The following is an 11,002-nucleotide window of genomic DNA, read 5'->3' as shown; positions in this document are numbered from 1 at the left end:
CCAGCTCAGAACGGCAGCCAGGGGGAAAACCTCAGGGAAACAGCACCTCTGGATGCCTTCCCCTTACGTCTCTGACCCCTTGTCCAACTGAGACTAACTACTTCCCCCTAACACCTCGGTCTCCAAGAGAAACTCTGCCCCTGGGACCGGCGTCTGACCTCCAGAGATAACCTGGCCCTGAAATGCTTTCACGTCCTGAGAGTAGCCTTAGTCTCACCTGGCACGTTCCCAGGCACCTGCCTCTGGTACCTCAGAGTAGGAGCCAGCTCTTAATCAGTACTCCCACCCCAGCTTCACCTCCCCTCCTCCCCTCTCCAATGCAGCACCTGTACCCCGGAGGAGGGTATCTTGGATCGCCTCGCCCCTTGCCCCTGAGGCCCGCTTGCCTTTCAGGTGCTCTTGCCCCCTCCGCATTCACTCACCCCAGCCGGGCTCGGCGCTCCGGGCTCGGGCTCGGCGCTCCCGGGCTCGGGTTCGGGCTCGCGCTCCAGCAGAGCTGCACCAGCCGCACCAGCCGCTCCCGGGCCCTCCCCCTCCGTCCCTCGGCGCTCCCTCCCCCCCCCCCCCCCCCCCCCCCCCGCGCCCCCCCCCCCCCCCCACCAACCTGTTACTCCCCTCCGGAGCTCCACCCCCATTGGCCGTCACCACCCGCCCCGCCTTACCCTTCCTCTGGTTGGTCCGTTTCCCTCGAGGGGCGGGGCCGTTCGCCGCAGGGAATTGGACCGGGGGTCGCGGGCCAGGGTTGGGGGGCTGGGTCACGTGGGCCGGCGGGCGGTGGAGCGCCGCGGGCGGGGCGGCAAGGGGCAACCGGAGGCCATTTTGGGGGCGTAATGGTTGGCCGTGTGTGGTCGCCCCCGCCCGGGCCCAGGAGCTGCCAGCCAGGGCATCTTCTCGCCCTTGCTGGAAAGCAGTCCTCTGTCTCCGCGGTTCTCGACGGGAATCTCTGTCTAGACCGCTTTCTGCCCCTCACCTATCTCCACATAAATCAGATTGCTTTGATGTCCTTTTGCAGAGGGTATCTCCCTGGTCCTCAAAACGCCAGAGCTCCGCGACTTTAGCTCGTGTCGCTTCTCCCCAGCCTGAGCCGCAGCCCCTATCTTCTGGCCTCCACAAATCATTTTCCAGCCTGGTACCTTTTTCTCTGTAGTATTTTATCATTTTCCAAATTACATAATTCAATTTTTGAATCATATTCATTGTTTGTCTCTCATCCAACGTTAAGCTCCACCGCGGAAAGAATCTCTTGTTGTGTTCGCTGCTATCCCAAACGCCTGCTACAGGGACTGGCACACATTAGGCGCTTAATTTGTTGAATGAATGGGAATTGGGTAAAAGTCCATGTAAGTTTACATCGAAGGGGAAGGTAAGTTTATAATGAATAGGAATGACCCTCACTCTAAACAAAAGGGGACTCAACCTCAGATTGTGAATCCACTTTAGAGTTTAGCCTTTCAAGAGATGGAGGCATTGATCCCAGGCCCCAGAAGAGTAAAGTCAGGTCAGGGGTGCTCAGCAAACTATAGGCCCCTGCTAAACGCTAGCTCTGGTTAAACAGCATTAAAGTTGGCTTCCTCGATTTTAACCGCTGAGATATGTAAAAAGGAGATTAGTTTACGTTGCTGGGCTCTGGATACTGCTCTCAACAAATATTAAAAAAAAAAACACACAAATATTTATTGTGTACCTATTTAGGGTTGAAGTGGAATCTTAAATGCAGCCGACAGTCTGGTGCCCTCGCTGGCGCTCATTGCCTTTTCCTCCCCCCTCCGCCCTTCCGAAACTAGGTGTGGGTCCTGGAGGGTAAAGTCCACCTACCAGTTCCTTAGCTAGGATGCAAAGTCTCCGCATTCCAAGGGAAGCATTATACCCGGATTAGAGTCATCAAACAGGCCAGTGCCTAGGGGAGGGAACAGCAAAAGGGTGTGGGGGTGGGGATCCGAAGAGGAAGTATCCCTCCAGGACTTGTCTCTAGACCAGTGGGAAGACTTAAAAAACAAAAACAAAAACTGTTTTTTTGAAATGGGAGATTGTTAATTGACCCAGATGTTGGAAAAGTGGAAACAGCTGAAGTCTCACGGGTAACACCTTAATAATTAGGGTACTTAGTATATTTGTAGTAAATATAAAGTTAGGGTGGTAAAGAAGACACCACACCCCAGCACTCTGGACACAGATTACAAGAAAAACCAGGAGGCCTCAGAGTCACCATAGTGTCATCTATTCCTCAAGGAAGCACTCAATCTCAGAAGGACACCATCATCAGGCACAGGTAGTAAAGGTGACACCAATGTCTTTTTCCAGAGTTTATGGTCCCTTCTCCTTAAGAAATGTTACAATTTGGAAAAATTGGCCAGTTTACAAATATGGCAAAGGTAGGAAAGCAGAGCAAATACAATATTCAGAAAGAAGGAATAAATTACATTGACATATATTCAAGTGGTAATTAGACTTTTTGTGAAATGGTATAAAAGAGAAAGTTCTAGGTAAATTGGAAAATTTTTCACTAAGAAGTGAATTTGGAACCAAATTCCTGTCCTACAATTCTTTCCTTTGTTCTTTCCTGAGTGTCCCAGGCCATCACCACTACCACTAGCACCTCTCCTGAAATTATTACATGTTAATCTGTGGCCAATTCCTGAGGAGCAGCAGGGAAGACTGCATAGGAAGAGTAACTTAAAGATAAATAACTGGGGGCGCCTGGGTGGCTCAGTCGTTAAGCGTCTGCCTTCGGCTCAGGTCATGATCCCAGAGTCCTGGGATCGAGCCCCGCATCGAGCCCCGCATCGAGCCCCACATCGAGCCCCACATCGAGCCCCACATCGAGCCCCACATCGAGCCCCGCATCCCATCAGACGAAGGGAAGCCTGCTTCTCCTTCTCCCTCTCCCACTCCCCCTGCTTGTGTTCCCTCTCTCGCTGTGTCTCTCTCTGTCAAATAAATCAATAAAATCTTTTAAAAAAATAAAATAAAGATAAATAACTGGAAGAAGGTGGCACCATTGGCTGAGATTGAAAGGACAGGAGACAGAGGGATTGGGGAGGACCCAGAAGAGGAAGAACATAATAAATTAACTTTGGAATTTGCCATGTTGGAGAAGTAGGTGGGACATACACACACACACAAGGTAGGAACTGAAGCTTAGAAGAGAAGTAGGGCTAGAAACAGATCTAAGAATCATCCTAAGAGATAATGCAAATTTGCAAAGAGGACCAAAGAACAAACCTTGAGAAATATGGGACAGATGGGAGAAACACAAAAGTCAGTGATGGAGGATTCAGAGAGGTAGGTAAAAAAAAGTCCATGGAAGAGAGGTGTTGAAGTAGGAGAAGAAATGGGAATTTGACATTTTGAATTTTTGTTGGTCTTCCAGATGCAAGTTTCAGCAGAGGGCAGACCCTCAGCTCAGACTGCAACAACAGAAGTATATATCAAGAAAAGAGAAGGAAAAAGGTACCTTGGCTTAAAGAAAAACAGGGTAAAAGGGGAAGTTTTTTGTTTTATTTTGTTTTTAGGGAGGAGAGACTTGGTTATATTTTGAGAATAAGCCAAAAGGGTGAGCAAGATTCAAGAAATAAGGGAGAGAGAGTGTGTGAGCAAGCAGTCAAAGCCTGAACCTAGAGGAAAAGGAAAAGTCTGTGTTCTGGAACTTAAATTGGAAGACCAGGTAAGGAGTTGAAGTTGAGTCAGATCACTCTAGTTCACCACATTGTACAACCTGCCAAAAAGAAGGGTGATTCTGAGGGCTGGAGACTTGTAAACCAGTTTGGAACTATTGGAATTATCTACAAACCTGCAGAAGAATACGGTAAGTGCCAAATAAATGGTTCAAATGAAATGCTGCCAGGAAAGCCTCTCTTTCAACTAGAAGAGAGTGGTATCTAACCTGAGTGTTCAGAAAACAGGTAGGTGAAGGGAGGGGAGGAATGAGGGTCAGAAATTGTGCAAAGGTCCTGGGGCAGGAAAGCATAATGTTTGTTGTGGGAATTGGAAGGAGCCCCTACAAGCTAATCAAAGAGACAGGGGCATAGTGGGAAATAAGACTAGAGAGGTAGATTCTGGGATAGATTATACAAGGTCTTGAATATCAGGATAAGGAATGTGGGCTTTATTTGTAATGGAGAACTATTCAAGGTTTTTGAATGAGAACGAGGCAGTACTCAAGAGGGTTAAGCTAGGTCAATATGATAAATGCAATGGCAAGGCTTGGTTGAGGTGGCACACCCTACACTGGAGTTGTGGCAAAGGCAGAAAGAAAGGGACCACTCACACTGATGTCCCTTTGCACACTGCTCATCATTTCTTTCTGGAGCTTTGTTTACAAGTATTTTGCTCTTCAAGAGCAATAATAACTTGTCATACTAATGCTTGGGGCTTTTCTTGGTTGAGTAAAATTTTTGTTATGGGTATTGTTAGGGAAGACAATAAGAAAGGGTCACTTTATATACTCACTTGATATACTCTTCCAATCTTTGGGTTCAGGATCTCCAAGAGTTCCCCAAAGATATTTCATTTTTCAGACCCATGTGCTCCACTCTTTCCACAGAGATTTTATACGCGGACATCGTTGAGGCAGAGCACTGAGTCAGGAGTCAGAGATCTGTATTCTCATCTTATTTCTGGGAAATCCATAATATTAGTCAAGTCTCCTAAATCTCTGGGACTCCGTTTCCTCGGAAAAACTAAGAAAATGGTCCCAGATTTCATAATTACATTGTTTCCTTTGAGCGTCTTCAGGAAAAAAAAGTCCTGTTCTATCTTCCAGCCCCTTTCTTATCATGGGCTGGGAACATGAGTATGTGTAACCAGGTCTGATATATAACAAGGTAACTGTTTGGGACAAAGAATTCGGTCTTTTCGGTCTAATCAGAGTCACTCCCTAACAAGGGAGAGCCTCATCTCCAAGCTCCTCCTGTCGTCCTACACTCATTCACCCATTTGTCCTCCTAGCTGCCCCACCTCTACCACTGGGGCAACCGAATTCCAGTATGTCGAAAGTCTCCAGTAGACATTCAAAATACTGTATCATTTAAAAGGGGAAAAAAAGGGGGTGCCTCGGTGGCTCAGTGGTTAAGCGTCTCATTCCACTCAGGTCATGATCCTGGGGTCCTGGGATCGAGCCCCACATCCTGGGATTGAGCCCCACATCCTGGAATCGAGCCCCACATCGGGCTCCCTGCTCGGCTGGAAGCCTGCTTCTCCCTGTCCCACTCCCCCTGCTTGTGCTCCTGCTCTCGATGTCTGTCTCTCTCTCTCTCTGTCAAATAAATAAATAAAATCTTTAAAATTTTTTTGTTTAATTTTTTTTTTAATTTAAAAAATAAAAGGAAAGGGAAAAAAAAGAGCAAGAAGGCTACATATTTCCAATTCCAAGGGGAATTAAAAGGAACAGATTCCTTCTGCATAATTTTTCTTTCTGAGTTGTTAAGACGCCATTCTGAGCCAGCTTGCCTCCACACACCCAAACAACAGCTGATTCCGCCCTCCCATCTTGCTTTCCTTTCCTCATCAGTGAAGGAGGCAGAAGCTTGGCAGCCTAAATCTGTACACACATTCCCAAAGCCCCAAGTTCTCTCCCAGTCAGTTACGGCAAGAAATTTCAGCAGGGTCCCACCAATTGCCGGATTTGTTTAGATTCCTGATGTGAATTTTTTTTTTAATGTATATCTCAAATACAGAGAAAGGGAAGATGATATATGGATATAGCACTGAAATCAGAGACAAAATACCTGTGTGGGAGCCATGGAGATTGTATGGCTCAGATCTTCCTTTGACGAAGAATCTGCCATTCAACTACCAGCACACAGTTGTCAGCCTCCAGCTACATCACTTTGGGGATCTGTTACAGTGTCAGAGGTAAGGCCCCACTCTCCCTGGGCAGCCCCTAGTTTAGGACAAGGCATGGTATGGGGATTAGGGCTTGGCCATTTCTGTCCACTATTGGACTCTTCTATCAGACACTCTGCTCTGGAGCTTTCCATTTGGTTGACTGGAGCTTGGAAGGATCTGCATCATGGCTTGAGGTTCTCCTTGCCCAATTTGTTTCCTACATCCTTTCCTTTCAGGGGTATCGGATTTGTATCCTATCTGAAAAGCTTTCCGTACCCTTTCCTGCTTCTTTCCCCTTTTTCATTCACAGGCATTAATACCCACTGAGCCTCTTGCACTCCTAATTTTGCCCCAGCATCTGCTTCCCAGACCACCTGAATTGACTCAAGTTGGTTCTAGGAGTGGTCTGAAAAAGCAGGCAATCAGATAGGGTTTGGGAACTGCATCACTCACTGCCTGGCTGACAATAAGAACCCCTCCCAGATAGTACGTGGGCTACAGATAGTCTGAGACAAGATGGTGGCCCAGTTGCTTTCACTAATGGTGAAGTGGGAAAATATTCCTGTAGTGTAACAATTCAGGCATATGGGGTAGACAGAGAGGTAGCAGTGAATACAGAGACAATGGAATTGGCTGGCTGTTATTAAGTTGCATTGAGCCCTGCCAAGAGATAATGAAAAACAGAGCAGTTACCAAACATTGAAAATTAACTGTGAAGGCCAGACAGCCTCTTTGATGGGTTACGAAGAGGCCCTTATCTGTAGCAGCTAGAAAGCAAAAAAAGCTGAAGACCAAACTTGGGATTTAACAGAGTTCCAGGAGGCAGATCTGTAATCAAGGTCAGGGCCCTGGTTGGGAAAACCCAGGACTCTGGTACATGGAATGGAGGTATCGAAGTGGTGCCCCCCAAATTCTTGGCTCTCACACTCCTCTGAACCCTCAGAGCCTTAAGAAGGGGCCCACACCTCCCTATGAAGATCGAGCACTCCCTCCACGTGAAAAGACACTACAGAGTCCTCGCCACTGCCAGAATCTGCCCCTACGTCCTCTCCTGACTGCCAAGATCTTGTTTAGGGTTAAGTTACAGCATAGCCCAGCAAGGACATGCTGGTCCTGATGAGAGAAGAAAGGGACTATACCCCCAGCACTGCATGTGCTGCGTAAGAACTAACCAGCAGGTGCTGGTAAGATGGGGTTGGTGCTTAATCAAGGGCTGAAATACAAGACTGGATAAGGGACAGTTTATTCACTGGGGCCTACTCTCTTGGGATAGAATTTAACTTCCTGGTAAGGACCTACCCTAGTGACTCCTAGAAACATGGAGGAGCCTTTGCTGAGTGAAGCTCATCTGCCTGGATCGCCATGGCAACGGGGAGGAGAAAGGATTGCATGGCTCAGTGAAGCGGGCACATGCTAGAATCAATTATAAGAGCCAGAAACTACCAGAGGATGTTCCGTAGAACTTCTGGAGGAACCCATTTACCAAGGCCGTCAGGAATGTGCTGGTGAGGGAGGACCAGCATCGCTACAGAGCTCAGCGTGGCTTTCTTCTGTGAGCCAAGCGGGGGCTACTAAGAGGAGATGTCACCACTTGGCTCTTTTATAGCAACAGAAATAAAGGAGGGTTCCAAAGCAATAGCGGCCCAGTGGCAGCACTTAAATTTAACTGCCCGAAGCCTGGGGGTTACAATTATCCTAATGACTGGCAAGGTCAGAGTGACAGCCCAGGGAGCTTGACACAGAGTTGTAGAGATGGTTAATAGAACGTGGCATCCCTAGGGGCAAATAGAAGGGCAATCAAAGCACAGGTATTGCTGGAAATATGTCATTGAAAGAAAGCAAAAATAGATAAGCAGGAACCTAAGGATGGAAGTCCCAGTAAAAAAAAATCCTGATCCCTTATCTAGTTCCGCAACCTGAGTCCGTTTTCAGACCTAAAGTGCATCGGTTAAAGAGGTGGCCGGGTCTCCAAGACTGGCAATATGGTGGTAAGTATATACTACAATAATTCCCCAGTCTTTCCAAAGAGGACTTATGACTGTTTGCTCAGGTGACTGTAAACAGAGGAGAGGAGAACAGGCCAGGCATTTTGAGGACTGTTGGACACAGGACCTGGGTTGACATTGATATCTGGAGACCCAAAGCATCATCTCACCCCCCTGTTGAGTAGAGCTTATGAGGGCCAGGTAATATATAGAATCCTAACTGAAGTCCAGTTTACAATGGATTCAGCCCATCTAGTCAGAAACAATCTGGACTGTTGGAACATCCTGCAGAACATCCCTTTGATCTACTGATGACATCATGCTGATCAGTCAGGAGAAGCAAGAGTAGCTTGCATACTATAAGCTTCAATAAGCTTATGTGGAGACACACATGCCCCAGAGTGTGAAAGATAATCCCTACGAAGATTCTGGGGCCTACTACCTCAAAACCACAGTGAAGTTTTTAGGAGTCCAGTGTTTAAGAACATGCCAGGACATCCCCTCCAAAGTAAAAGAAAAATTGCTTCATCTTGCATCTCTTAGGACAAAGAAGGAATCACAGCACTTGAGAAGGCTCTTCACATTGTGAAGGCAAAACATTCCACACTAGAAACACTGCTCTGGCCCATATACCAGGTGACACAAAAGACGGCCAGTTCTGGAGCAGGAAAGGAGTAGCCCCACAGTCCTACTCAGCTCATGACATGCTGCTATAACAAAATACAGCCAACTGGGTGGCTTATAAACAATAAACACTTGTAGTTTTTTGTTCTGTTTTGTTTTGTTTTTTAAGATTTTATGTATTTATTTGACAGAGAGAGAGAGTTAGCGAGAGCAGGAACACAAGCAGGAGGAGTGGGAGAGGGAGAAGCAGGCTTCCCGAGGAGCAGGGAGCCCGATGTGGGGCTTGATCCCAGGACCCTGGGACCATGACCTGAGCCGAAGGCAGACGCTTAAGGACTCAGCCATACAGGCGCCCGATGGCTGTGTTTTCCCACATGGCAGAAAGAAGAGGGGATTTTACTTGGTCTCCTTCTTATAAGGACATTAATTGCAGTCACAAAGGCTCTGCCCTCATGACCTCAATACCTCCCAAACTCCCCACCTCCTGAAGTCATTACATCGGGCATTAAGATTTTAGCATATGACTTTTGGAAGGACACAGACTTTCAGCCCAAAGCACCCACTTACCATTACTCTCAGTGACCCACTGGGCGACTGTGCTTCCTGTTCCTGCAGGGCGGGGCTCTGCAGGATCAGAGCTTCTAGTCCACAAAGGGGCAGGCTCTTCCCACAGGGGCACATTAGGCTCCATACGTCGCCGCCATCTGGGCTCCTTATGGGTGCACAGGGAGCAGCGGGCACGGTGAGGAGCTACTGTGCTGTCAGGGGTAATTGACCCTGATCAGGGAGGAGATAGGACTGCTCTTGCAAAGCTGGGGCAGGATGGAGGTCCCAGTAACTTGCCAGCATCCCAGTAAAAAAGTGTGTGGTGACCTATCTGGGCACCGCGCAGTCCTTCCTTGTGTAGCTGTGACCATGAACGAAAAGGTGCAGCAACCCTGACCTGCAAAGGGACCTCAGAGTTCTCAGGAATCAGGGTTTGGGCCACACCACTGGGTCCGCCACGGAGAACAGGAGATGTAATGGCTGAGGGCAAGGGAGGTTTGCAGCGGGGAGGAAGCAAAGAGTACTGGTTGCAGCCCTGAGACTAATGGCAGCAACAGGGACAGTAGTTTATTCTGTTAACCTCCCTCTGAGTTCCTCCTCAGGAAGAGAGGCCCACAGAACACTTATCAAATGTGTAGGAGAAGTGAAGCCAAAGGACCGGGGAGGGAGGGGGCTGTAGCAGCCATGGAGGTGCCCAGCTGGATTCTCTTCAAGAAAGTATTTTCTCGGGTGCCTGGATGGCTCAGTTGGTTAAGCGACTGCCTTCAGCTCAGGTCATGATCCTGGAGTCCCTGGATCGAGTCCCACATCGGGCTCCCTGCTCGGCAGGGAGTCTGCTTCGTCCTCTGACCCTATCCCCTCTCAGGTGTTCTCTCTCTCTCAAATAAATAAATAAAATCTTAAAAAAAAAAAGGATCAGCGCCACTTGTGCTGTGACCTCTTTAAAAAAAAAGTACTTTCTCTCTCTCTCTCAAAATAAATAAATGAAATCTTTAAAAAAAAAAAAGGGGGGGGGACCTGGGTGGCTCAGTCGGGTAAGCATCTGCCTTCAACTCAGGTCATGATCTCAGGGTCTTGGGATCGAGTTCCGCATCGGGCTCCCTACAGAGGGAGCCTGCTTCTCCCTCTGCTGTTCCCCCTGCTTGTGCTCTCTCTCTCTGTCAAATAAATAAAATCTTTAAATTAAAAAAAAAGTGCCTTCTGTTCAGCTGCCAGAAGTATACCCATCTCCCCCCTCTTCCAGCTGCAGTACCTTCAGGATTCACTATTAGTTCAAGGTGAGAGCACACTCTTCCCTGGCAACCCCCACCAATGACTGAGCATGATTGGGTATTAGGACCTGGCCATCTCTGCTCAACATGGGACTCCTATACTGGCAGTCTTTGCCCCAGGCCTCTGTCCTGGGCAGGCTGAGACTGTCAGATTTGCATGGTGCTGGAGGCTCTCCTTTGCCCCGTCCTGTATCATCCCTCTTTCACAGGTGTTACCCTTAATAAACTCCTTACATTCTTAATTTTGTCTCAGTATCTCTTCTCCCAAAGGACCCAAACTGACACACTTATGCAATAAAATAATGTTAAACAGAAAAATGAAAACTACGTATATATGTGTCTACACACACACATTACAATCACAAAGATTTTTATTTATTACTTTATTTTAATTTATTTATTTTAGGTGGGGGAGGTGCAGCAGAGGGAGAAGGAGAGAGAATCTTAAGTAGGCTCCACGCCAAGCGCAGAGCCCAGTGCAGAGCTCAATCTCATGACCTTGAGATCATGAACTGAGCTGAAATCAAAAGGAAGATGCTTAACCAACTGAGGCACCTAGGCCCACAAAGTTTTTTTTAAATGTGTATTTATGTAGATGAGATCTGGGAGAAGACATAGAAAAAGTTTATTTATTGTTAAGTAATCTCTACACCCTACGTGGGGCTGGAACTCACAACCCCAAGATCAAGAGTCAAATGTTGCCCCCAACTGAGCTAGCCAGGTGCCTCAGTATTATTTTTATTATAGGCT

Source organism: Mirounga leonina, unplaced genomic scaffold, assembly GCF_011800145.1.
Source record: "Mirounga leonina isolate KUSES-001 unplaced genomic scaffold, KU_Mleo_1.0 Mir_493, whole genome shotgun sequence".
Taxonomy (NCBI): Eukaryota; Metazoa; Chordata; class Mammalia; order Carnivora; family Phocidae; genus Mirounga; species Mirounga leonina.
This window is presented reverse-complemented; position numbering follows the sequence as displayed.